This window comes from Nyctereutes procyonoides, unplaced genomic scaffold (genome assembly GCF_905146905.1).
Source record: "Nyctereutes procyonoides isolate TBG_1078 unplaced genomic scaffold, NYPRO_anot_genome, whole genome shotgun sequence".
Classification (NCBI taxonomy): domain Eukaryota; kingdom Metazoa; phylum Chordata; class Mammalia; order Carnivora; family Canidae; genus Nyctereutes; species Nyctereutes procyonoides.
The window spans coordinates 14,611,984-14,639,590 of NW_026575140.1; positions in this window are offsets into that span (position 1 = coordinate 14,611,984).

Sequence of the window (27,607 nt, forward strand, 5' to 3'; positions counted from 1 at the left end):
AAGAAAAAAAATAATAATTTGTACAAGGTTGTTCTAGATTTTAAAAAAATCATTGTCAAAAAAAATAAATAATAAAAAAATAAAATAAAATAAATAATTGCCTACTCACTTTACAGTCAACCATGGGCCTGAGTCGATCCTTTGAACATGAGTTTAATTGGTCATTTATAATGATGGGATTATTTTGAGAAGGCCTACATGCGTTTATAGATTTAAATAAATTGTAAAAAAGATACATATGAGTCTGTCTTAAGTTCACACTATTTTCTCTAGTAGTAATTGGTGGTATATTCTCACTTTTTAATGTCAAAAGCAATTTCAGAACAAAATATTTTGCCAAAATGTATCTCTTCCCCCAAAAAATCTGCCATGCCCCACCATCTACTATCTTCCTTCATGCTGTGTTACATACTACTTCTAGATTTCAGGGTCCTTCCAACTTGGTTTTAGGAAGGGTATTTTCATAGATTGTGCATTTCAGAGATGCCCTGTGCTTTACTACTTATAGTGTACATTCCTCACCCATATATTAGATTTTTTACCTATTGTAATGGAACATGAAGCTCAGTAATGGAACTCAGATACCCACACACTAGAATACATTAATAATTATAAACAAAACATTTTTCTTAATCTTTTCCATGAATATCTCCTGGGAGTCTGTTATATGATGGAGGTTACATTAAAACAATCAGATTTTTAAAAAGGAGTATCTTTGTAAATATGTGATAGAGAAAACATCTGTTTGAAATCAGCAATGTGTCAGGTGAACACACACCTTAATCACCAAGCACAAATGTAATGCTGTACATAGAAAGGATGAACTAGTTAAATTAAAAGTTTGCTCTAGGGTGTGTTTCAAGTTCCTGATACTATTGAGAGAAATATAATTTTTTTCAATATTTTCAGATATGATTAAAAGTGAACAATGATCAGATATACTTGGAAGTGAACAATATCAAATTAGCAAACATAACTCCACCAGAAGCATATTGTGGCAAAAGGGTTCAAAGAATGCAGTTAATGCATGGGTTCATCTTACCTCTTGTCTCTCACAGCACAATGGAGCAGAATGTTTAAATTTTCACATACTTCATTTCTCTCTTTAATAGCATTAGCTGAACTAATACCCCTAATACAAATTCAAGCCCTTGAAAAACACTTTAAAATATTTAATGCTGGTAATAAAGTATTAATCTATAAAAATCAATATTCCTATTGATATGTTCATGTTACTCTGGTCTGCTCTTTGTGATCACTTATGTAGTAAAATTTCTTCATTTGTAAGATAAATCCTTATGCCTTCATCTGTATTAGAAATGGCTCATTTTAATAATCCTATGTTCCTGCTCATGGAATCATAGAATGGGGAGATTAAAATACTTTAGACATAATATAGCTGAACTCACCATAATGCCATCATGATACAGGTGTTATTTTTCCAAACTTTACTGTAACATGGGCTTACATATGTTTTTCAAATATTTTGCACTTCACCATTTTTGCCAAATATATGAATGAGCAGTTACTACTATAAGTTCATATCATAATTTTCAATTCAGCGATTTTATCCTAGGTCAGTCCAAATTGCGGCATCACCAAAGTGTGCCAGGCTCTGTTTATGACCCTCCACTGATCTGCTTAGCTCACTTAACCTTGTCTTTTTGCCTTGTTTTGTATATAGAAGTTCCCCCAAGAACCACCTGTTACCATTCTTGTGGCCTACATATCATCACATCCTAAACTACAGGTTGTGTAGTATTCCTCAGGCATAAAGCCTGGACACTGCTATTGCCCACATTCTGTTTTTCAACTCATGTTTTCCAACTCTCTAAATCTCTAGACTATACTTGCATAATTTCTCCAGACTTTTTAGCACTAGCACTATTTCTGTTTTTATCAATTATTTTCAACTCATCCATTTAATTTTTAATTTCAATGATAGCTTAAAATATATTTTTTCAAATTCCACTACTGGATATTTACTCAAAGAAAACAAAAACACTCAGGGGCACCTGGGTCGCTCAGTGGTTGGTTGAGCATCTGCTGTGGGCTCAGGCCGTGACCCCAGTCCTGGGATAGAGCTCCCCACAGGGAGCCTTCTTCTTCCACTGCATATGTCTCTGTCTCTCTCCCTGTGTCTCTCATGAATAAATAAGTAAAAAATATTTTTAAAACCCCACTAATTCAAAAAGATATGTGCCTCCTTATATTCAATGCAGCATTATTTACAATAGCTATCCAAGTGTCCATACATAGCTGAATGGATAAAGGAGATGTCACACACACACACCCTCAAATATTATGCTCATAACAAAGAATGAGATCTTGCCATTTGTGACAATGTTCATAGAATTAGAGGCTATTACACTACATAAAATAAGTCAGAGAAAGACAAATACCATATGGTTTCAGGTATATATGGAATCCAAAAAACAAAAGAAATGAACAAACAAAAAAAGACAATAACATACCTATAAATACAGAAAACAAACTGGTGCGTGCCAGAAAGGAAGGGGTAGAAGGGATGGTGCGTAGAGAGGAGTGGGAAATAGAGACTTCCAGTTATGGAATGAATGAATCATGGAAATAGAAGGTACAGGAAGGGAATACAGTCAATACAGTATTGTAATAATGACATATGGTGACAGATGGTAGCCACTTGTGGTGAGTGTAGCATAATAGAGTGGTTGCATCACGATACTGTACACCAGAATCTTGTGTAACATTGTCTACTAAAAAAATTTTTTTAGAACTTTAAAAAATTTAGAAATTTCATTTCTAAGTTCATCATTTCCCTTTTTTTATAAATTTATTTTTTATTGGTGTTCAATTTGCCAATGTATAGAATAACACCCAGTGCTTATCCTCTCAAGTGCCCCCCTCAGTGCCCACCACCCAGTCACCCCCAACCCCCGCTCACCTCCCTTTCCACCACCCCTAGTTCGTTTCCCAGAGTTAGGAGTCTCTCATGTTCTGCCTCCCTTTCTGATATTTCCCACTTATTTTTTCTCCTTTCCCCTTTATTCCCTTTCACTATTTTTTATATTCCCCAAATGAATGAGAACATATAATGTTTGTCCTTCTCCGATTGACTTACTTCACTCAGCATAATACCCTCCAGGTCCATCCACGTTGAAGCAAATGGTGGGTATTTGTCGTTTCTAATGGCTGAGGAATATTCCATTGTATACATAAACCACAGCTTCTTTATCCATTCATCTGTCAATGGACACCGAGGCTCCTTCCAGTTTGGCTATTGCAGACATTGCTGCTATAAACATTGGGGTGCAGGTGTCTCAGTTTTTCACTGCATCTGTATCTTTGGGGTAAATCTCCAGCAGTGCAATTGCTGGGTCACGGGGCAGATCTATTTTTAACTCTTTGGGGACCCTCCACACAGTTTTCCCGAGTGGCTGCACCAGTTCACATTCCCACCAACAGTGCAAGAGGGTTCCCCTTTCTCCACATCCTCTCCAACATTTGTGGTTTCCTGCCTTGTTAATTTTCCCCATTTTCACTGGTGTGAGGTGGTATCTCATTGTGGTTTTGATCTGTATTTCTCTGATGGCAAGTGATGGGGGGCATTTCCTCATGTGCTTGTTGGCCATGTTCTTTATAGATCCTGGAAACTAGTCCTTTATCTGATACGTCATTTGCAAATATCTTCTCCCATTCTGTAGGTTGTCTTTTAGTTTTGTTGACTGTATCTTTTGCTGTGCAGAAGCTTTTTATCTTGATGAAGTCCCAATAGTTCATTTTTGCTTTTGTTTCCCTTGCCTTCGTGGATGTATCTTGCAAGAAGCTACTGAAGCTACTGTGGCCAAGTTCAAAAAGGGAGTTGCCTGTGTTCTCCTCTAGGATTTTGATGGAATCTGGTCTCCCATTTAGATCTTTCATCCATTTTGAGTTTATCTTTGTGTCTGGTGCAAGAGAGTGGTCTGGTTTCATTCTTCTGCATGTGGATGTCCAATTTTCCCAGCACCATTTATTGAAGAGACTGTCTTTTTTCCAGTGGATAGTCTTTCCTGCTTTGTTGAATATTAGTTGACCATAAAGTTGAGGGTCCACTTCTGGATTCTCTATTCTGTTCCATTGATCTATGTGTCTGTTTTTGTGCCAGTACCACACTGTCTTGATGACCACAGCTTTGTAGCAACCTGAAATCTGGCATTGTGATGCCCCCAGCTATGGTTTTCTTTTTTAAAATTCCCCTGGCTATTTGGGGTCTTTTCTGATTCCACACAAATCTTAAAATAATTTGTTTCAACTCTCTGAAGAAAATGCATGGTATTTTTTTTCAAAGATTTATTTATTTATTCATGATAGACAGAGAGAGAGAGAGAGAGAGAGAGAGAGAGAGAGAGAGAGAGAGGCAGAGACACAGGAGGAGGGAGAAGCAGGCTCCATGCCGGGAGCCCGACGCGGTATTCGATCCCAGGACTCCAGGATCGTGCCCTGGGCCAAAGGCAGGCGCCAAACCGCTGAGCCACCCAGGGATCCCCAGTCCATGGTATTTTGATAGGGATTGCATTAAATGTGTAAATTGCCCTGGGTAACATTGACATTTTCACAATATTAATTCTTCCAATCCGTGAGCATGGAATATTTTTCCCATCTCTTTGTGTCCTCCTCAATTTCTTTCAGAAGTTTTTTGTCATTTTTAGGGTATAGATCCTTTATCTCTTTGGTTAGGTTTATTCCTAGGTATTTTATGCTTTTGGGTACAATTTTAAATGGGATTGACTCCTTAAGAACTCAAATACAAAAGGTAACCTTACACCTATGGAGCTAGAGAAAAAACAGCAAATAGATCCAACACCCAGCAGAAGAAGAGAGTTAATTAAAATTCAAGCAGAACTCAATGAAATAGAGACCAGAAAACTGTGGAACAGATCAACAAAACCAGGAGTTGGTTCTTTGAAAGAATTAATAAGATAGATAAACCATTAGCCAACCTTATGAAAAAGAAGAGAGAGAAGACTCAAATTAATAAAATCATGAATGAGAAAGGAGAGATCACTACCAACACCAAGGAAATACAAACAATTTAAAAAACATATTATGAGCAGTTATATGCCAATAAATTAGGCAATCTAGAAGAAATGGACGCATTTCTGGAAAACCACAAACTACCAAAACTGGAACTGGAAGAAATAGAAAACCTCAACAGGCCATTAAACAGGGAGGAAATTGAAGCAGTCATCAAAAACCTCCCAAGACACAAAAGTCCAGGGCCAGATGGCTTCCCAGGGTAATTCTATCAAACCTTTAAAGAAGAAACCATAACTATTCTACTAAAGCTATTCGGAAAGATAGAAAGAGATGGAGTACTTCCAAACTCATTCTATGAGGCCAGCATCACCTTAACTCCAAAACCAGACAAAGACCCAACCAAAAGGAGAATTATAGACAAATATCTCTGATGAACATGGATGCAAAAATTCTCAACAAGATACTAGCCAATAGGATACAACAATACATTAAGAAGATTATTCACCATGACCAAGTAGGATTTATCCCGGGGATGCAAGGCTGGTTCAACACTCGTACAACAATCAATGGGATTCATCATATCAGCAAGAGAAAAAACAAGAACCATATGATCCTCTCAACAGATGCAGAGAAAAGCATTTGACAAAATACAGCATCCATTCCTGATCAAAACTCTTCAGAGTGTAGGGATAGAAGGAACAACCCTCAGCATCTTAAAAGCCATCTACGAAAAGCCCACAGCAAATATAATTCTCAATGGGGAAACACTGGGAGCCTTTCCCCTAAGATCAGGAACAAGACAGGGATGTCCACTCTCACCACTGCTATTCAACACAATACTAGAAGTCCTGGCCTCAGCAATCAGGTGACAAAAAGAAATAAAAGGCATTCAAATTGGCAAAGAAGAAGTCAAACTCTCCGTCTTTGCAGATGACATGATTCTGTACACAGAAAACCCAAAGGACTTCACCCCAAGATTGCTATACCTCATACAGCAATTTTGCAGTGTGGCAGGATACAAAATCAATGCCCAGAAGTCAGTGGCATTTCTATACACTAACAATGAGACTGAAGTTCATCTTTTCTAATGTTCTTTATCTTTTAAACATTCTTTTAGTGGTTGCCCTAAAGTTCATAATATACATTTAAAACTAATTTAAGAATAGTCTCAAATAACACTATACTCTTTCATGGGTAGTGCAGATATCTTATAAAGGATTACTCCCCATTCCTCCTCCCATGCTCTATAAGATTGCTGGCATTCATGTCACTTGTCCATACTGATCTATTAGACCAATTAAGAATATGACTAGAGCTCGTTTTACATCATTCTTTTCCCAATTCTTTCCCTTTCTTTTTGCAGATCTGCGTTTCTCCTTTCTTTCAGCATTTCTAGTAGGGCATGTTTGCTGGCATTGCATTCTCTGTTTTAGTTTGCCTAAGGAAGTTTTTATCTCTCTTTCACTCTTGAAGGGTGATTTCACTGGATATAGAATTCTAGGTTGATGTGTTTTGCTTTCCTTTCAACAGTTAAAATATTTCACTCTACTCTCTTCTTGCTTTCATAGTTTCTGAAAAACAGTCTAGTGTAATTATTATCCTGTACCTTTAGAGATAAGTGGATACCTTTCTGTTCCAGCTTCTGTCAAGATTTTATCTTCATCTTCAGTTTTGTACAGTTCCTTTCTTGTGTATTGAACCACTCTTAGACATTTATATATACTTTGTTTCCAATAGTTCCACAATCTGTAATTCTTGCGTTCTGATTATATATATTCTTCCTGACAATTATTACTAATATGACTTTTTCTCTTTTATAGTACTGAATTATGAGCTCATCCTTGGTGGATCTATTTGGGAAAAATCAACCTCTTGAGTTGATGAAGTGTCTTTTTTATTTTTTTGTAAATATGTTATTAATTTCTGCAAGGCAGCAGGTGCAATATTGACTGTAGATAAATTTAAATTTATTTCTAGGCCTGAGTTTTTCCCAATTACAACAATATTATGAATTCAAACCCCAAAGACATATGAGGGCATGCCTATGCTTATAAATATTTAAGTGATTTTAAAAAATTTACAGGCCAGACTGAAACAGGCCTCTGCTTGCTCATACATTAAGAGGGTTATAATTGGAAATATCTGTTAGTATGTCTTCAAGTATTTCAAATTCAACCTGTCTACATGTAAACTCTTTATCTCTTCCCTCATAGATTATCAGTGTCACAATGGAATTACCATGATGTTTAGTAAGGTATAGCATGGTGTTACACTCAACAAAACATCATCTAGTTACAATAAGTCAACATAGCCACAGTTAGTGAATTAAACATTGTGTTTGTTACTTAAAACCAGAGGCTTTACATCATCTAGAGGAATTTGTATCAGGCCCTGTATTGGCCTTATAAGCTAATTCCAAAAAAAAGACTTAAAAATTAATTACCACTATATAAATATTTCATAATTTCTTCAGAGCATAATGTCAATATTGCAATGTAAAATCCCTTGGGCATGACTTCTGGTTCATGAGTTTCTAATGCTGTAAGTTATTTGCTATGTTGAGCTCCTTTCACCCATAAAGAAAACTGGGTTTTCTTAAAACAATGATTAATTTTTGATTCTCCCTCCAAACCTACCCACCTCAAACCTACCTCCCCGCTTCCTAGCTCTCCTCTCTCAGGAAGTGGCAATGCTCCTAGAGTCGTTCAGACTAAAATCTTGGGGTCATCTTGATCCCTTCTCTTTTACCAATCCTATCTGCTTCTCCAGCATATCCTGAAAGCTCTCCCTTTAAAACGTACCCAGGCTCTGAACATCTCTCTTCTGCACATTTGTCGTAACCTGGTAACTAATCTATGTGCTTCTACCTTTTCCATAAAAAAGTGTATACTCCACAGAACCAAAGTGAGGCTTTATTATTTATTCAGGACTTTATTTACTAAGTCAGACCACATCACACCCTGCTCATAACTCTCCGATAACTTCTCATCTCACTCAGAATAAAATTCAAAGTTCTAGCACAAGATGCCTCAAGACCCGACAAGATGCAGCCAGGAATCAGAGTGTCTTGCATCTCAGTTAACTTAATTCCCTTCTCCAATGCCTCATCCTCGAAGACATGGTCTCTGACCAGAGGACATAAAACTACAGCACATCCCCCTGTCACTCTACCCCCTCTGTTGTAATATGCTTCCTTTTTATCCATAGAACTAATAACATAGTATTCCTACACACTTCCTGACATTTATTTATTATATATTAACAATATGTCTCTCCAGACCTTGCTGTTATAAGAGCCAGATCACTGGCCAGGAACAAAGTAGGCACTTTATCAATATTTGTTCATCCACTGAAAAATATTTGCTTCACTGTATTTAGTGTTCAGAACAAAATGTTGAGCCAAATATCCATGTGTTCGATGCATTATTAAATGGATAGCAATGAAAAATGTATTTTGATGTTATAAAGGATATGTAAACAGAACCTCTCGTCTGCTCTAGGGAACTGTGAGTCACTTCTCTGAAGAACTGACATCTGTACAGATATGGGTGTGTGAAAGGTGTTTGAGTGACAAGGGCATTTCAGGTGGAGGATCAGTTTGTGCAAAGGCCCTGTGGCAGGAGGGAGCAAGGCCTAGACATGTAACTGAGAGAAGCCCTGTGTGCCTGGTGAAAACAGAAAAGGGGGAGACTAAGACTGATATTATGGGCAAAGCACAAAAGTCTGCACAGATCTTGATAAAAAGTGTTCTTTATCTTTGAGCATGTGAGCAGTCAGTGCTGTTTGAAGTAGGTGGATCAGATGATCTGGTTTCCATTATAAGAAGACAATTATGCCTCCAGGGCAGGAAATTCAGAGACGTTTGCAGTAATGTGCAATATGAACTAGGAGATGGATGACAGTCTATCTGTGTATGGTTTCCTAGAGATATTTGGAGGTTAAATTGGCATTGCCTGGTGACTAACTAAGCTCAGAGAAAATAGTTAAGTATTGAAAACACATCCTAGATGAATAGCTTGCTCAGATGGAAGGAGAGTGGCGCTAGTCCCTGATTTGGGAGGGAAAGGAAGGTGTGAATATGAATGTGGACTCACATGCTTTTCTCTGCTTCAGCACTGACATTTAGAGACTACATTATTGTTCCTGCACAAACTCTGCCCTCCCAATTCTGCAAATTATGTTGGTAAGAAAGCTGCTCATTTAAAAACTGTCCTCACATGTGTGACTGCCTCTTAACTGTGGCAGAGTCTCCAAGTGTCCCAGCAAATAACTTTAATACGTCCCTTCTGACCTTCGTTTTCTCCTTGCTATGCTGCTGAGGAGTGATTTACTCACACTACTTTGCAGGATAAGGTTGGAGAATTTGAACCTAAAGAATATTTTAAAAAGTAATTCTTGTCTCCAAACAATTTAAAGTTTGAAATATGCAATAAATAATATCTCAATAATAAAGTAATATATCTTCTAGGAACAGTTTTCTATAAGAAGCAGGTATCATGGATTATCTTCATTGCCAATAACCAGAATCTTAAATCAGAGGCAAAATATTAGCCACTGAAATATTAGTGTCAGTAGAAAAATATAGAGATGCCTCATCATTTACTCTTGTCAGTGGCTACCTGAGTGTTTTCAAATAAATGACAGAAATAAACTCAACAGAAAATTTTATTAAGTTAAAAATTGGTCATTGAGTGGGTTTGAAATAATAATTCTGTTTTACTGAAAATATAGATCTTGAAGTCAACTAATTTAGGTTTGAGGTATGAAAGAATCATTACTTAGATGCCTTAACAAAATCAAAATATCTGAATAATTATGTACTTTTGCTTTTTATATAAATGGCTACTATTCTATAGAAACAACTGCAATTATAAATATATCATTAAAACCTAAATGCAATATATTCATTTTACATTTTGGTTCAGAGTATAATATTGAAGGAAACAAAAAACAAGACTGGATCTAACTCATGAGGAGATAAGTAAAAAACACACACACACACACACATACACACACACAGCTACACATCTAGCTATTTTCCATTAGTGCAGAGTATTTTGTGACTTAGAAAGTCAGCCAGATATCCCACAGAAAGGAAAAATCACAAGCAGTTGTCTTTGAAGTAGGTCTGACTTAAACTACCTAGAGCTGAAAAGCACATTGAAAAAGAATCTTTTTGTGATTCGAAGGCAGTCATTTCATTGTTGTTGAGAATGATCAGGTGATCAGAAATGGAGTGGGAATGTGTAAGGAGAAATTATTTTAAAGTAGGTTGGTTGTCCTTAAACAAATGAATACATGATAAACCTACATAAAACATGGAATTGCCATCTTTGTGTCTATATAACATTTATTTTGATATTCTGGAGACATTTGGCAAAATTACTAGAAAATCATGTAATAATCATTTTGTTGTTGAACACAATTTGTATATAAGAAACTTACTAATTTACAAGACTGGGCTCTTATGAATAAAGCCTGCTGTGAACACTTGTGTTCATGTCTCTGTGTGACATGTTTTCATTCATTAGAATAAATATCTAGGACTTGAATTGCTGGGTTGCAGGCAAAATCTATGTTTAATTCTTGAAGAAATCCTCAAACTATTTTCTTAAATAATTTTTCATCCTATCCAGCAACACAGGGCAGTTCCAGCTGCAACAAATACTCACCATCCTTTGGTATTGTCAAGCGCAGTGGTATTTCACTATGGCATTAAATTGCATATCCCTAATGACTAGTGAGGTTGAGCATCTTTTCATGTACTTAACAGCAAGTTACATATTTTGTAACTCGTGTTCAAATTTTGCCAATTTATTTTAAATCATCTTTTTATTTTAGAAAAAGTTTTAGATTTATAGAAAAATCTGTGAACGCAGTACAGTGTTGTCATAAACCCTAAGCTCAGTTTCCCCTACTATTAATATTTTACATTAGTATGGTGTATTTATTAATTTCATTTAGATGATGATATTGGTACATTACTATTAGCTTAAGCCCATGCTTTATTCAGATTTTCTTACTTTTTCCTTTTTGTGCTTTTTATGTTACTGGATCCTATTCATGACAATGCATTACATTTAGTAATCACATCTCTTCAGGCTACCCTTACTTGTGATAGTTCCTCAGTCTTTCTCTGTTTTTGGTAACTTTAACAGTGCAGAGTAGGGGTCAAGGATTTTGAAAAATGTACCTCTACTGGGATTGTTCTGATATGTTTCTTATCATTAGCCTAGGGTTATGGGTTTGGGGGAGGAAGAACACAGGGGTAAAGTGTCATTTTTATCACATCATATCAAGGGTACATAAATCAATGTGACCTATTACTGTTGTTGTTAACCTTTATCACCAGACCGAGGAAGTGTTTGTTGGGTTTCTCCACAATAAACCTACTCTATTTTTTTTTTTCCTTTTCCATACTGTGCTCATTAAAAGGAAGTCACTGGTACAGCCCATGTTTAAGGAGAGGGATTTATGCTTCAATTCTTCAGGGGCAGACTATCTATATAAAATATTTAGAATTTTTCTGCAGGCCAGATTTATCTCTCATCCTCCATTCATTTATTTACTTTATGAATATCATTTATGAATATCAGTATGGACTTATGGATGTTATACTTATTTTATACTTTGTGTTATAATCCAATACTACTTTATTTCTTTTATTGCTCAAATCATCCCATCTTTAGCCACTGGGAATTCTTTCAGTTGGATTTCGTGTTGCTTGGACATTCAGTGTAGGTTTTTGTTTGCTTGTTTGCACAATTTCGTTACTTTTTGGCACTACAAGATATACCAGGCTCACCTTGTCTATTTTCTGCTCTAGTTCTATAATTAGCATTTTCCCAAAGATCCCTGAATGCTTTGATTGGAAATGTGGATATCCAGCAGCAATAATTGTCCTCATAAAGTTTTCAGTGACAGAGAAAAGTTTTTTAAATGATAATTTGCTAAAGCAGGATAATCCAAATGGTCTCTCTTTATCAATTACTACTTCATATTTGAATATATGGACTTTGGAATCTCTGTGATGAGTCATGTTAAACATTACAGAAGATGACCCTATGTTCTAGATATTTTAATTATTTAAAAATCTGGTGGGTCACAAGAGAATTTTATAACAAGTATAAAATTTAAGATGTAGCCTTTTCCAGCTATTGTCTCCAACCTTAACATACTCTAGGGAACAAGAAAAGCAGACTAAAGTATTTATTAAATGCCTGCCCTACCTGCAGGTTTTTTCCAGTTAACCTCCCTGTGTATGGTACAAAGAGACATTGCAGACTGGTTGGAGAGGCAAGGATACCACAACGTAACAATAGCAAATTCCTGGATTAGACACCAGTACATTAAGAGTCTAGTTTCAATTCTGCTCTACATTAGGTACTTAATATAGATATTGTAAAAATCACTCAGCAGCCTCGGGTCACTTTCAGTTAGGTAAGGAGATGAGATTAGAGAATTAGCAAGATTCTTTCAGGTGCTACCCTATTTTGCAAACAATGCAGCCACATAATTATGAGGTGAAGTACTGAAGTGTCATTGCTACAGGAGTTGCAAGAACAAAAAGAATGATGCTTGCTAAAACCACAGGGTAGGAAATGATGAAAGAGATGTGTGACCCAGGATTTCAGGTGACTGCAAAATATTTAGTGCTTGGATTTATAACCAAAGTCAAATATTTATGACCTGGTAATCACCCTTATGTTTTATTTTGTGTGACAACAGCAATGCTAATCTGAGCCACTTTTAATCAAATTGATCAGTTGTTTTATTAAACACTTACTATTGGACAGAGGTTTAACAGAAATGCAGGACATGTGTTTCATTTAAGAATAAAACAGTGTTTATTTTAAGCCTAACTTATCTGCAGGAGTAAAACACCTGATATTTTAGTTGTCCCTTACTAATGAACTGTTCCAGTGCTAACAGTATCACTGCTGGCTGGACAATAAGATGGCTTTTTAAATGATGCCCAGATGTTGGAGAGTTCTGGTTAGGTATTCTACTTGAGTTATTTTTTCTGGCCCCAAGAATTGTGTGAATCCCCACTTGCAATCAGAGAGCAGCATATAGAAGGATCTACCAAGTGTGGCAAATAATGTTTGCTACCAACTGCTGCTCATCATCTTTTTTGACAGATTCAGCTCACAATTAGAGACTAAAGAAACATTCCCCATGGTGTTGAGATGTGAATTCATGAAAGTAACTGCCATTGGTAAACATTTTAAATGTTGAAACAGCCATCCGCTTCCAGTCCCAGGCTAAAATGTACAGTATAATGAAATTAATAAAAGGAATAGATGTGTTTCTTTGATTCAGATCCTATTATTACTACAGCACAGGGAAATTCATGTGGTTAGATGAAGAAGGTGAAAAAAAATTCTATTTATTTATATTTTGTCTCTGATTCTCAAAAGTAAGATGCCCCAAATTTAAGATTTAGGAATTTGTTGTGGCTACACTAAGAATATTTCAAAATCACTTGGATGGTAGTTAAAGTACAGATGCTAAAATTTTATCAGTGGGACTGTCTTCTCTGTGAATGCTGCATTATTCTTTATAAAGAAGTTGGGTTTTGTTTGTTTACCAATTATAACCTCACATGTGTTTTTATTCTTTCTTCTAGGTTGGTAATTGCTAATTGAAGACAACTTCTATCTGTTCATGTAGTAAGAAAACAAAAGCAAGCAATGAGAAGAAAGCAAGATGTGAATTAAATCCTAAATAAGAAACTAAGCTCTGTTGAACTGGTGCAATCCACGAGTAGAAAGAGCTCTCTCTTTGCAGCAAATCAGAAAACCAAGACTCTTGCCCTTTCACCAATTCAATGTGAAACTTAGACAATTCATGTTATGTATCAGAGTTTCAGTTCCTATGTTAAAAAAAAAAAAGAGTAAATAGGAAAGGATCATCTATAAGATTTCTTCCGGGCATCAATAACTGGTATTTATGTTTGCAAGAACACTACCGCCAGAGCAGAACTTTCAGATAAAAGAAAGACTCCACACTAGCAAAGCAAATAAATAGAAAAAAGAAATCAAAGAAGTTTGCTAGACTTACACAAAAATATCCTGAAAAGAATCACGTTTGTAAGGTGTATTATACCACAAATAATAGAATATTTGCATGTTAAAGTTTGGCCTTCATGAGACAGATGAGGAAACTGGCCTCCGAGGAGGGAAGGGACTGATTTGAGGTCAGGGATTGTAAAGAATCCAAGAGTGGCAGTGAGGATCCCCGATGGCCAGTGCCCTAGCTACCCCTCAGCTCCCCAGGACCCTTCTGTCATTGCCACCTCATTCGGTTTTTTTGTTTTTTTGTTTTGTTTTGTTTTGTTTTTTGTTTTGTTTTTGCCACTTCATTCTTAATGACATTCATTACATGTTCTTCCTCTTCCTTTCATCCACTCTGGGGGAGTAGATGTTCCTCCTTAATTATTCATTCAGCTCTATTTATGGAGCATATACTACGTGTCAGGCACCACTCTAAGCAAGGGATGCACTACTATAAATGATGGGGTATTTTTCTGTCATTAGAAGCATGCAAAACGAACATTGTATGAAAATATGTATCTGTAGATGACATTTTGGGCTTCTCTAGCACTTCCACAGTGAGAGTGAAATATCTTATCAGCTCAGATTATCTGCTTTATATCAGCAAACAAAAACTGAATGTGGACAATGCTACTATGATTTAAACATAATCCTTCAAATAGATACAAATTTGAAACAAAAATCATCAAGGCAAATCTTTGTTTCCTAAAAGATATTCAAAAAAAGTTATGGATCTTGAATAGATGTAGTGAGTGTGTACAGAAAGAAATTCACCCACTTAAACATGAATCTATCATTCTCAGAAGCACTGACATGGTGTTAGGGAAATAAAAAATAATTGTATTTTTGGGTAGGATTTCATATATACCTTATCCACATAAATATTTGGATATTTGTTATATGTATTTAATTTTTAAAAACTTGAAAGGCTATTATAGAGATGGAAGTACAGAGATTAATTATAGAGATAACGATGCCCCAAAGAAATCAGCTCTCTAATATAGAACACCTATGGATAACAGAACTAAATAAAAATGGTAAAAATACTAAAAAGAATGGCTTTGAAGATTTACATTATTTTTCCCCATCTCTAGCCTAAATTGATATTTTTGCCCATCTTTGGGAGATGTTAACTGGACTTCTGTGATACTTGTGTAAAAATGCTGATTGAACATGAAATAAAAATTACATCCACATTTTCTTTAAAATTTCTCGAGAACTAGATGAGTGCCATGGGTAATTCTGCAGATGAAGGATTGCTTGAGAAGATGTATTTAGATGCCCAAACAATTTAGATCACTTAGTAAATAAGGAAAATAAAAATAAGCAAGGCAGCAACAACAAAAACATTGAGTAACAAACTCTGTAAAACAAATAAGCCAACCAAACCTATGAGATAAATTGATAAAATTGTGAAAATAATTTGCAAGACCAAAGCAGAGGGAGTGAGAAATGCACATGAAATTTTTAAAAAGCACATCAAATAAATGTGGCGGTTTTTATGGATCATTATCAAAAGATCAGAGTGTGAAAGGAAATGATTTCCTCAATCTCAGGGTTGGCAGCCTCGATTGATGAAGTGCTGAAATCAAATCAACGGGGTCCGTGTGCTCCCCGAGACCGTCCTCACATAGCAAGGGGGCTGCACTGACACATGCTGGAATTCCAGACTATAAGCCTGTGGTCCTCAGACTCAGGGACCACCAGCTCCTCCCACTCCTGCTGTATCTCATCACATTTTCATCGTCCACCTAAAAAACACCTCGCCATGGCCCAAAACTCATGAGATACAGTTTCTACTTACTAGTCAGTGCAAGTGGCAGTTTTACTGATAAACTGCAGGTTACCATTTTTCCAGGATCTAAAAATTTTTCTCACTGGTTCCCAAGCCTTTGCAGCAGAGTTTCTTGGGGTTTCCCCCAACCCAGCTCTGGCTAATGTTTTCCTTCTTCCCAATGGGCGTATTTTAGATTCTTGCTAGGGTTGCGTCCCATTCCTAGGTCACACTTTTTATACCACAGTTCTGCTTCTGCACAGGAGCCACCCCCAAACTTACTGATTTAAAATAACAATACTTTGTTCCTGCTTCCCTAGTCTACTCACTGGGCTCTCTCACCGGTTGGGAGTGGCTGCAGGTCAGCTAGGCATCTCACCTTCTAAGGGGCTCTCTCTTCACACTTCTCTTCTCTATAGTTTCTCATACACCTGCTGGCCAGTTCAGCCTCTTTCAAAGGAGGCCAGATGATTCTGGGAGAGAATACGAGCAAGCAAACCTTCTTGAGTTGTAGGATTGCAACTGGCACACTGATACCTCCTTTGACTTCTATTGGTCAACTCAAATCATAAGGCCAGCCCAGATTCCAGAAATGGGAAAACATCTCTCTCTCCTAAGGGGAAGAGGCTGGACCACAGGAGACAAAAACAGGCAGAAATGAGGTCATGTCAAATCAACACTTTCCCCCAGATTTCCTCTGTTCTGAGCTGATAAATTAATTAACCAATTAATTGAACATAGGAGCACGTATGCTATAAAGAGCCAGTACTGACCCTGTGCCATTAAAAGAAAGGTCCCTCTTTCTGAACCATCAAAAGCAGTAAACATTTGTATTTGTTACCATCCATTTACTAAGAGCAAATCATACTGAGTATATATGATTTGTTCTATATAGCGTGGCTGTTATTAAATATATGTAATGATTCCTTTTCCCCTTTTCCTACTACATTCTATCAAACAGTATAAAGTAAATGCCATGACTGGGATTTTATTGCCACCTGCAGAAGTGAGGGGATCGATCAGCTTTTGTTCTTAGTCATGTTTCTGACATTTCATAAAATATACGAGATATGCATCTTACTTAAGTTTTCTGTTGTCCTAAACTCATAAAATGAAATTTTCCATGGCAATCTTTGTAGCTACAGTTCAGGATAATGAAGTGAGTGACCAGATAACAGCAAACTTCCAGATGGTTTATTTATTTTTTAAGATTTCACTTATTTATTCATGAGAGACACACAGAGAGAGAGGCAAAGACATAGGCAGAGAGAGAACCAGATTCCCTGTGGGGACCCCGATGTGGGACTTGATCCCGGGACTCCAGGATCATGCCCTGAGCTCAAGGCGGATGCTCAACCACTGAGCTACCCAGGCATACCATCCAGATGGTTTAAAAGCAGAGTAAGCAAACCAGCAACCACTTCTCTTTAGCCCCCTGGGTGCCATGTGGTTCCCCACAACCCATCTGTGGTCCCTGTTACATAATTTTCAATCCTGCTTCCTCAGGTTCTCCAAGCTCTCTCCATCTCTGCTTTCTCAACTGCAATCACACCAATGATAGGTGTGAGTTTTGCTTTTTATTCATTCTAATAATGGAAGATTTCCCAGGAAGAACCAGACCATCAGATAATTATGAGCCAAAGGCTTATTGTATTTTAAATATCTAACAATGTGTGATGTTTATTATTTGTTAGCTTTTGTTTAAAAAATTATTGAGAAGGTGAAGACATAAAGGGTTATCACCAAAAACGTCTTCTTATACTATTTTCTTGGGAAACTTTAAGAGTTCATTGCTTTCAATAGTTGACACAAGTTCTAAATCCAAAGTTGACTCCTGCTACTTGAATAGATTAGACAATCATGCCAGTTAACAACGGTCCAGTCTGTCTCCCTCACCCCCTGAACCCACAGGTAGAAGAAACTTTAGTATAGAAACTAAGCCATATTACAGGTATTTGGTACTTCTCAACCTCATCTCTGAAAGGACCATTCCTACTAATTTAGCTCTTGGTTCTCAACCTTGGCTAAATATTAGAATCACTAGGGCAACCTCTAGAGTATACCACAAGCAGAGCTACTCCTTCAGATATTCTGATTTGACTGGTATAAGATGAGGCCATTGTTCTATTTTAAAATGATCCCTGGGTGATTCCACTGTACAGCCCAACTCAAGGACTATTATTAGTAGCCACTCACTGAACATTCCTTTGACTGAGAGATACTTAATTTTTTAAAAACATTGTTTCTAAGTTTACTGACACATTTTGAATCAACATTCCATTCATTGTTCTCTCATGTGCACACATCATCTTTCCTGATAATGGGTTATTGTTAAGTTACAGGAGTATCCACATGACAAAGATGGAAAGACATTGTATGACAGAATAAGCTTTGCATACAAATTACTTCAGCTAATCATATTTTGGGAACATAATTAACAGCCTGGGGAAAAATAAACAAAGATAGCTGTAGGTTCTGATGCAGCATCTTCGGGCCTTAATCTCTCTGGTATGGGAAATCTGGATAAATGTATGCTCCTTTGAGATTGGCCAAATCAGAGAGTGGCATATATTATTATTCAGCACCTTTGATGAGTTACAATATTAATTAAATGTTACAAGTAAAGGACATTCAATGCAAATGAGGATAACTTTATAAAGTGATTTTTAATCTGACCATCTAGGGTCATAAACAAGAAGTGACTTTTACTGGTTTCCATGTAGGTCAATAAAACTACATTTTTCCATAAAGTGGAACATGTGTCCACACATCACTGGAACATGCATGTACACCAATGATAGTTAATTCAACAAATTTATATTGCCCTCCCATATTGATGGGCACTGTGAGCTCGTAACACTACAGTTTCTTCAATCTATGATATTGTTGAGTGCTGGGTGAACATTTGGATGTATCACTGAGAGAAAAAGTTGCTGATTAAAACAGTTGCCATTGCTAAACAAGTATCTTAGAATTAGTAAAAGCAAAGACCAGCAAAATTTATTGAACACTTACTATGTACCAGGCATTGTGCCAAACTCTAAACATCACAATAACCGTATGAGGTATCATTATAATTCCTAATCTAGGGACAGGGTGGGGGAGGGATTAGGTTTAGAGAAGTTACTTCCCTAAGGTCCCATGATCAGATACTAAGATTCAGAGTCCTGTCTTTTAACAACATAGCATTCTACTACTACTATATAGTCTATTAGAGAAAAAACAGACTTTATTTTCAAAATAATATAATGTGTAGTTTTGCATAGGGTTTCATGGTACCTCAAAAGAAGGACATTTAGGTCAAACTCTGGGTTCTCAGAAAATATCCTGGAGCAGAGAGACCTGGTTTTTAAAATACGTTGAACAACAGGTTTTGCTAAACACGTAAAGACTGCCAATATGTATAGGTAACTGGATTATATAAAGAATCTGAGAATTTTAGAGGGAGAAGAATATTATAAATCATTTAGCCTAGCTTTTAGAATGAGGACTTGGAATCCAGGGAGGTCAATGCACTTGCTGAAGGGCAGAGTGGCAATTCATATCACAGACAGTACAGTGCTAATAGCTCAGGACCTGCTTTCAACAATGCCATTATTTACAGTGCAAATTATAAATTCTGTAGACATGGTAACCCAGTAAAAAGTATATTAGGCAAGGTAGGGACACAATTGGAATTTTTATTCTAAAAATATTTTATTATTGGCAATATGACAGATTTTGGGCAGAGGAAGACACGTATCGGATTATTACGTAAGTCAAGTGGTTCTCCAGAGAGTAATTTTGATACCCAAAACCACATTTGGTAACATCTAGAAGCATTTTTGATTGTCAAGACTGAAGGGAGGTGCTACTGGCATCTTGTGGATAGAAGCTAGGGATGCTGCTAAATATCCTACAACAAATGGAAGAGCTCCTTCCTGCTAACATATACACATAGTAATTTTCTGGCCCCATGTCAATGATGCCCAGGTTGGGAAGTCCTTTGGTCATCCAATATGACATCAAGATCTGAACTAGCATGGCTGCAGTGAGGATGAGTTCAAGTTTCATTCATGCATTAAATATTCACTGTGGATCTATTTTTGTGCCAGTGACTATCATGTACTGCAGATAAAAAAATAAAGATATGCACAGGGAACCTGGGTCCTCCATGGTTTACAGCATTGTGGGAGATATCAGTGAGCACCGAGCTACTTAAATATAATATTAAGAGGATCATGGTGGTGGAAATGCATACAGAGGACATGGAGAATTAGCCTCCTACCAGAGGCTTACCTTCTGTCAGTTTCTTACATCAACCTTTTCATAATGTAATTATAATTAAACTGTAATGAAAAAGATCCTAACACATATATGGTGCTACAAGGGTAAGTAATGGGCCTACACTGGGAAGTCACATTGAAGGTACAATTTTAAGACGAAGAGGAGGAGGAAAATTCTCCAGGTTGTTGGAACACCATCTGCAAAAAAAAACTGAGTCAGAATTAGAAGGAAGGTAACAGATGGTGACCAGATCACAGAAAAAACTGTGTGGGGAAAGAGGAGGCTGATGAGGGTCATGGGGCAAGATCATACCAGCCAATCATTATTTTTAATCCAGTAATGGAAATAAAGTGCTCTGAAGTACTGATCCGTAAGAGAACAATGTCCACTGATCTTAGTGGAAACCCTTGATGATGTAAACATGAAAAACACACTACCACACACAGCTGTGCTTTCTGAACAGTACAGAGGTACAATTAGAGTTTTGGATTCATTTACCAGGTATTTGGGGATGGTCCTATTTAGGATTTAGAATGGTCCTATGAACTTTTGGACCTGATTTCAGTTGTACCCCCCCCATACATATGCGTATACTATTTATTTAAGTCTCTACATTTTTTAGAGAAACTACTATAATGGCTATGAATTTACTTATTTAAAGTCATCAGAATGAAAGAAATAAAGCATCTGTGAATGTGGCATTTCAGTGAATTGTGGCCTTTTCTAAGAACATTTTGAATTGCAAAGGAGACTTTTTTTTTAAAAAAAGAGATTGCAAATGAAAACAGGAGAAGGGGTTTTTGGGGGGTCTATCTTATATTTTCTTAACAAAAATTAGTTTTGGAGAGAATGGCATCCCTCTGATTTCATGGTGTTTATATGAAAAATCATGCCTTTCTCAGGGATAGTAATTAAATAACTGAAAAAAAATTAAGATGATAGGGAATTAGGGGTGCATAAAGAATAAAGCTATTTCTCTTCCTTTAAAATACATTTGTGAGGTTGAGTACAGCCTCTGTGTGGCAAAATGGTGAATCTCTGTAGTGTTTAAAATATTTAATACACAATTTACCTGTGACATAATTAAACTAAACAGTGAACTAGCAATTTGTATAAAAAGCAAAATGTCAAAGAGGAACAAGCACAGACATTAGAATCTAACCAACCTGATTGTGAATCTTGGCTATGGCCTCTTGCTTGCCCAATGGCCAGGTAGTTTTGAGGGAAGGCTGGGTTAGGCTATCTAGGACCTGTTACTCAAAAACTGAATATTGTTGGAAAAATGATATATGAAAGCTAGAAAGAAGGCAGTATAGGATAATTGTGTCAAAAAGACCTTACCATTAGAGAGATGGTGTTTTCTTTCAGAGTAATGTTCCTATTGGTGGGGAACCAATAGGAATCTTGATACCAAATAAATGGTAAGGTCCAGCTAACCTATTTTAATACCTTTAATTTTCTTAAGAATTTGCCCATCCAGTGCAAATGAAAAGGCAGGATTAGGACATAGAGAAATTGGAAATGGTTTTAAACTGATCAATTATTTCTTGCCTTTAACATTTGGGTAATTCTAAGTCATTTAGACACTGGGTTGACATACATATTATTTAAAGTAGCACTGATGTGGCACACATGCATCTTCTTTTAAAAAGTGACATTTCACTCACAAACTTCTATCATTAATAATAACGGGGCATGATAAACATAGTGACATATTTGCATTTTTAGTTTTAAGGGAGCTGTACTTTGTGATATGAGTTTAGTATTTCCAAATTTCCCAGAGGGCCTAAAAAGCTTGTTATAATATTACTGCAATTATAATGATAGAAAAACAATGACAGATGATGGCTTTGTTTCTAGGGAATTACACTGGAATATGGGAAATATGGAATATTAGACTATTTTCTAAGTTACAAATTTGCTTCCAACTTGTTTGTATACTTGAGATTCAAAGTTTGCCAAATTTCCTCTACCCATCTGAATGATTATGGCTTCTTGTTTCCAGTAGAAGGTGAGCTGACCTCCTATTTAAAATGTAAAACAAAGTGTCAAAGCTGCCAAAAGTATCTTTAACGGACTGGACAAAGGAGAGACTAATTGAAATTCAGAGCAAGCAATTAACTCCACGGTTCATCAAATCACTAAATCTCCCTACTTTTTTTTTTTTTAAAGATTTTTTTTAAAAACAAAACCCATGATAATCAAAAGACTTCCTTCTTGTAAATTAAGCATGTAAAACCACATCTGCTTCTTCAGGATAATTAATTCATTGACATTTAAATCAATTGATAAGAGCTCAAGCTAGTGCCATTAGGTAATTAGTAACCTAAGAAAACACGCGTGGAGTGCTTACCGTGTCCTCAGTACGGTACCAAGTGCTGGAGACACAGTAAAGGACAAGATGAACAAGATGTAGGCCCAGCCCTCACAGAGCTCATGGTCTGCCGTGGGATTCTAAGTTCAGGCTTATCTGGAAGCAATCGCGGGTCAAGGCTAGTGCTGCCAGGGGCCACCCTGTTCAGGCAACAGGTGGAAACAGGAATGTGACGAACAGGAAGACACACACTAAAACAACACATCGTGACGACCACACACATGCCTTTGAAACCAAGCGTGAGCACCAGCTTCTACCTGGAGCCCTCTGGCTTTGGAGGACTGGGCTTGTGGTGGGGGGGTCGGGGGTGGGGATGGGGTACTAAAAGTAGAGGGAAGTAGAAGTGGCAGGTGACTGCATGCAGCCCACTGCTCAGGTGCTCATCCACGGGCCCCCATCAGGTCGAAACCTAACCTGGATGGTCTGTGATCTGTCCAGTCTTAGCGGATCTGATTCTGACTCATGCGCTAGGAGATACTCCTGGGATGAGAAGGCCACCTGCAGGGAGCAGGCTTTCAAACTGGATTCTGAGACGGGGTCATCAGAGTTGCCTTGGAGGAGGCGAAGTGCACTGGCCACCACGGCCAGACCCTCAGGCGCCCCTGCCTGTCCCCACTTCGACTGGAGCAGAGTCCCCTTCTGCCCTACTATTCAAGGGATTAATGGAGGTGGCTTTCTGCTTGAAAAACATGAAAACAGGGGATCCCTGGGTGGCTCAGCGCTTTGGCGTCTGCTTTCAGCCCAGGGCGTGATACTGGAGACCCAGGATCGAGTCCCCCATCGGGCCCCCTGCATGGAGCCTGCTTCTCCCTCTGCCTGTGCCTCTGCCTCTCTCTCTGTCTCTCATGAATAAATAAATAAAATCTTTAAAAAAAAAGAACGTGAAAACAAATGGAGAATAATTAGCTAATTAAGTCTTAAATCCTTTAATATTTAGTAAATTGTGTGTATGTATATATGCATATATATATAATAGTTACATAAAATAAATAGGAGATAGATATAAAATAAAAATGAAGTCATTCTGGCTCTTGGGTGGGTCTATCTCGGGTTATTCGCGTTACCACTGACTGGATGTGTGTCATCGGCCAAATTATCTAAATCATTTAAGCCTTGATTTCTTCTGCCAAGTGGGGTTAATAGAGGTACCTGTCTGCTAGCGCGGCTGAGAGAACGAAGAGTCGGTACAGACCGCGTTTAGGAGACAGCCTGGCACAGAGGGAGCTCCCAAGCGGCGTCATCGCTTCTCCTTCTGTGGCCAAGGGCACCTGCTGCATCAAGGAAGAGCGGGATGTTAAAAGGCGGAGGGAAAAAGCAGCCTCAGGATTCTGCTTTTGACTTTTAGCTAAGATTTTTGAGTCTAGTGTGACAAAAGAGCTTTCGACAGCTGGAGGGGCTTTGTGAGAAAAGGCTATGCGAAATTCAAAAACCTCCTGCATTTTACAAACTAAGTCAGGGTGGTTAAGAGTGTGGGTTTTACGGTGAGTAATGAGGTAGGTAGGATGTAGAAAGGAAAGCAGCCGGCCTGAGAAAGTGGGGGTGCAGTGGTGCCATCACCAGGTGTGGTGTCCTGACCCAGCCCCGGAGGGAGGACCAGCATTCTCACACCCCTGCGCATTGGTCGAAGGGGGGTGTGAGTGGCAGGAACTGTGCCAGCACCCCACTTCACAGGGTGTGAGAGCTATACAAGGTGCAGGGTGGAAGGTGGTCCCTGAGGTCAGAGCCTTGAAACTGTACCCCGAGTCTGAGCTCCCACAGGTGGCACTGCCAAGCGCAACAGCCGGGGGTTCCCAAGTGCTTAGATCATGAAGACGCCAAGGGTACAGTCAGCTGATGACCTGTGGAGGCCTCTGAGTGGGACAAAAGTATCTGGGGCCCTTTTAACTGCAGGCAGAAGGCTACAAACAGCAGTGGGCCCCAGACATCATCAACACCCCCTCCGTCAAGAATAGGACAGATAAGCTGGTGCTCGAAGGCTGAACCCACAACAGGGGTCCCAGGAGCTTCATCAGCCCATTCACTTCTGAGGGCAGGGTGAACAGAGCAGGGCTGCCCAGACATACTAGGATTTGCACACAGCCTTCTTCACGCAGCAGCCCTCTGGGGGATAAGGAGTTAAAAAGGAAAGAGGGGTTATAGAGAAACAGCCATGAAATGGGATTTCAATTTTGCTGGTGCTCTCCCCTAATGAATCAGAACTCAACAGGAAGAGATGGTTTTGAACCGGAAAAAAACAAAAAACACCCCCCCCCCCAAACCAAAACCTGTTGCCTTGAATTTATTCATTTTAAATCATCCCCATCTCCCTGCTGTGGCTTACTACTCAGGAATCGGGCTCCACAGAAACATTAAGAAAAATGACTTCTGTGGAACATTTCAGTTTGAACAGGATAAAATCTGACCCCTCTACAAAACATAAATGGTTAGCCATTGTTAATGGGGCCATCCATCTCCCATTTATAGAAGGTCCTCTCAGTTTTGTGGAGTCCCAGTGCGGGGGTTTCAGAGTGGTCACCACAATGTGATGTTTCTAAGGGTGGTTGTGTACACAGAGGCCTAACATCCAATGTCCTTTCCAAAGCCAAGTGATCCTCGAATGGGAACTCAGTGAGAGCTGACCATGAATCAGGAAGCATTTCTGATTTTTTTTTTTTGAGTCACTAGTCATCCATTAAGAACATCCACCTTGCTTTCTGTAATTTCCCCTTGGGTGGGCTGGGGAGAATGTCCTAGAACCTTCAGAATTAGAAGGAACTTTATAGAGAATCTAGTCTAAATTCATACATAAACTGAGTCCCGGGTGATCTAGATGACTTGAGGAAGGCTGCCTAATAACATGAGTGGCACACCTGAGCCTCAGTGGCCTCTTGAGCCCTCAGACACACACTCCGGGGCACATCACAGAGGTGGCTTGAAAAATGCATGAAGGCTAGCCTTCAGATCCACTGAGACCAGCATTCCCTTTACAGATATCCATTAGAAAGCAATTTCCCCGAGCACAGCGAGCACACGTTGTTAGCTCCCACAAACAAGAAACTTTGACTAGGGTTAGCCACATTTTTCTGAGTGCTTGATTTTCTGAGGAAACCACTAGTTATCAAGTTATCAAGAACTGAGTGAAGAGTGTACCCACTGGGGGACCTGATGAGGAAAAGCAATCTCATTTGGGTTTTGTTCAGAAGAGGGAAAGTCATTTGACTTATAGGTTCACAAAAAAAAGTAAACTTCACTGCAGAAAGAGAACACTTCCAGTTGAGAATTCCTAGGTTTTATTGGAGTTCAGTAAAAGTAGAAGCTATTGATGTAGGAGGTTAATGTCTGTCACAGTCTGGGTATTTTGCAATGACTTCCTTCACAGCGTGTTCATTTTAAGAATAAAGAGGTCTTTATGGTTAGTAGAGGTTTAATGAGGATTACAATGGCCCCCCAGATGCTTACAACCCATTTAAATAACCCATAACCCCTATGTTTATCATGAGAGGGAACATGCCAATTTAAGGTATTACAAACATTCTCCTGAAAAACTTTCGTTTCCACAGGCATTTTCAATAATTTTCCTCTACATTCTGCAATTTATAAATTGCAGAAGTTATGTCACTATGGAAACGACCTCTGGTCTGTTACTCGAATGCATGAACGGTAAGCTTTGGGGATACACCTCCACTAGCAAATATCTCTCTTTGCTGTTTATCCCTCCATACTTCCTTCTCCTGTTATACATGTTAGCTTGGAGACATCAGAGTAGGTATCACAAAGAAGACAAATACGGAATTAAATAAAAGCACAAATGTTTTCTGGAAACGGAATCAGGAGAACCTGAAGAAGACAAAAAAGTTATAGAAGTGATGTCATCACAGCTATTATTTGTTAACTACTTACAATAGTTTGCTTCTGTAAATTCGAACTTTAGTGCAAACTAACATCAGGATCACCCAGCAGCTTGGTGAAGCACCCTGCTGGGCTCCACCCCTTCAGTACAGAAGGCAGCAGGTCTGGGGGTGGGGCCCCGGCTTTGCTTTCTTACCGAGTCCCAGGTGAAGCTGATACTGCTGGGCTAGACACCCTGCGCTCAGCATCCAAGTATTTTTTTAATTGTGGTGAAATACACAGTATATAAGATTTGCCATTTTGGGGCATCTGGATGGCTCAGTGGTTGAGCCTTTGGCTCAGGTCGTGATCCTTGGGTCCTGGGATCAAGTCCCACATCTGGCTCCCTTCAGGGAGCCTGCTTCTCCCTCTGCCTATGTCTCTGCCTCTCTGTGTCTCTCATGAATAAATAAATAAAATCTTAAAAAAAAAAAGATTTGCCATTTTAACCATTTTCAAGCATATGGCATTAATTACATTCACATTGTCATGTAACCATCTGGTGATGGTTCCACCTCCCAAACTCTTTCATCCCAAACTGAAACTGCTCTTCTAATAACTAACTTCTATTCCTCCCTCCACCCAGCCTTTGGCAACCACCATTCCACTGTCTCTATGAATTTGCCTTGTAGGGACCTCATAAAGTGAAATCATACATTATTTGTCCTCTGGTGACTACCTTATTTCAGTCAGCATAGTGTGATCAAAGTGTATCCAGGCTGTAGCATGTGTCAGAATCTCCTTCCTCTTTAAGGCTGAATAATATTCCCTGGGTGTGCATACCACATTTGTTGATCTATCCATCTGTTGATGGACGTTGGTTTGTTTCCATCTCTTGGCTGTTGTGAATAATGCTGTGAACACGGCTATACAAATATCTATTCAAATACCTGTTTTCTATTCTTTGGGGTATAAATCTAGAAGTAGAATTACTGATTCTAAGCATTTCACATGTATACTTACACTACAAATTTAGAAAAAAATAAGTTCTCATCCCTATCTTATAGTTGAAGTAACAGACACCCGAATTCACCTTCTCTTCCACAGGCCATGCAGCTTGGTAAGCAGCTTCTGGATCCTGGCACAGGCATGCTGCCTCCTCCTCTCAGGTACCCAGGTCACTTAATTTTCTTCTCCACCTGAAGAAAGCATTTTATTTTCCTGGGAAAACTCCCCTCATTGATACAGACATTAATTTTTGACAATAAAGGTGGAAGTAATTACCTTTCAAAATTAATGGCTAGCATGAGATTAAATAATAATATATATATAAAA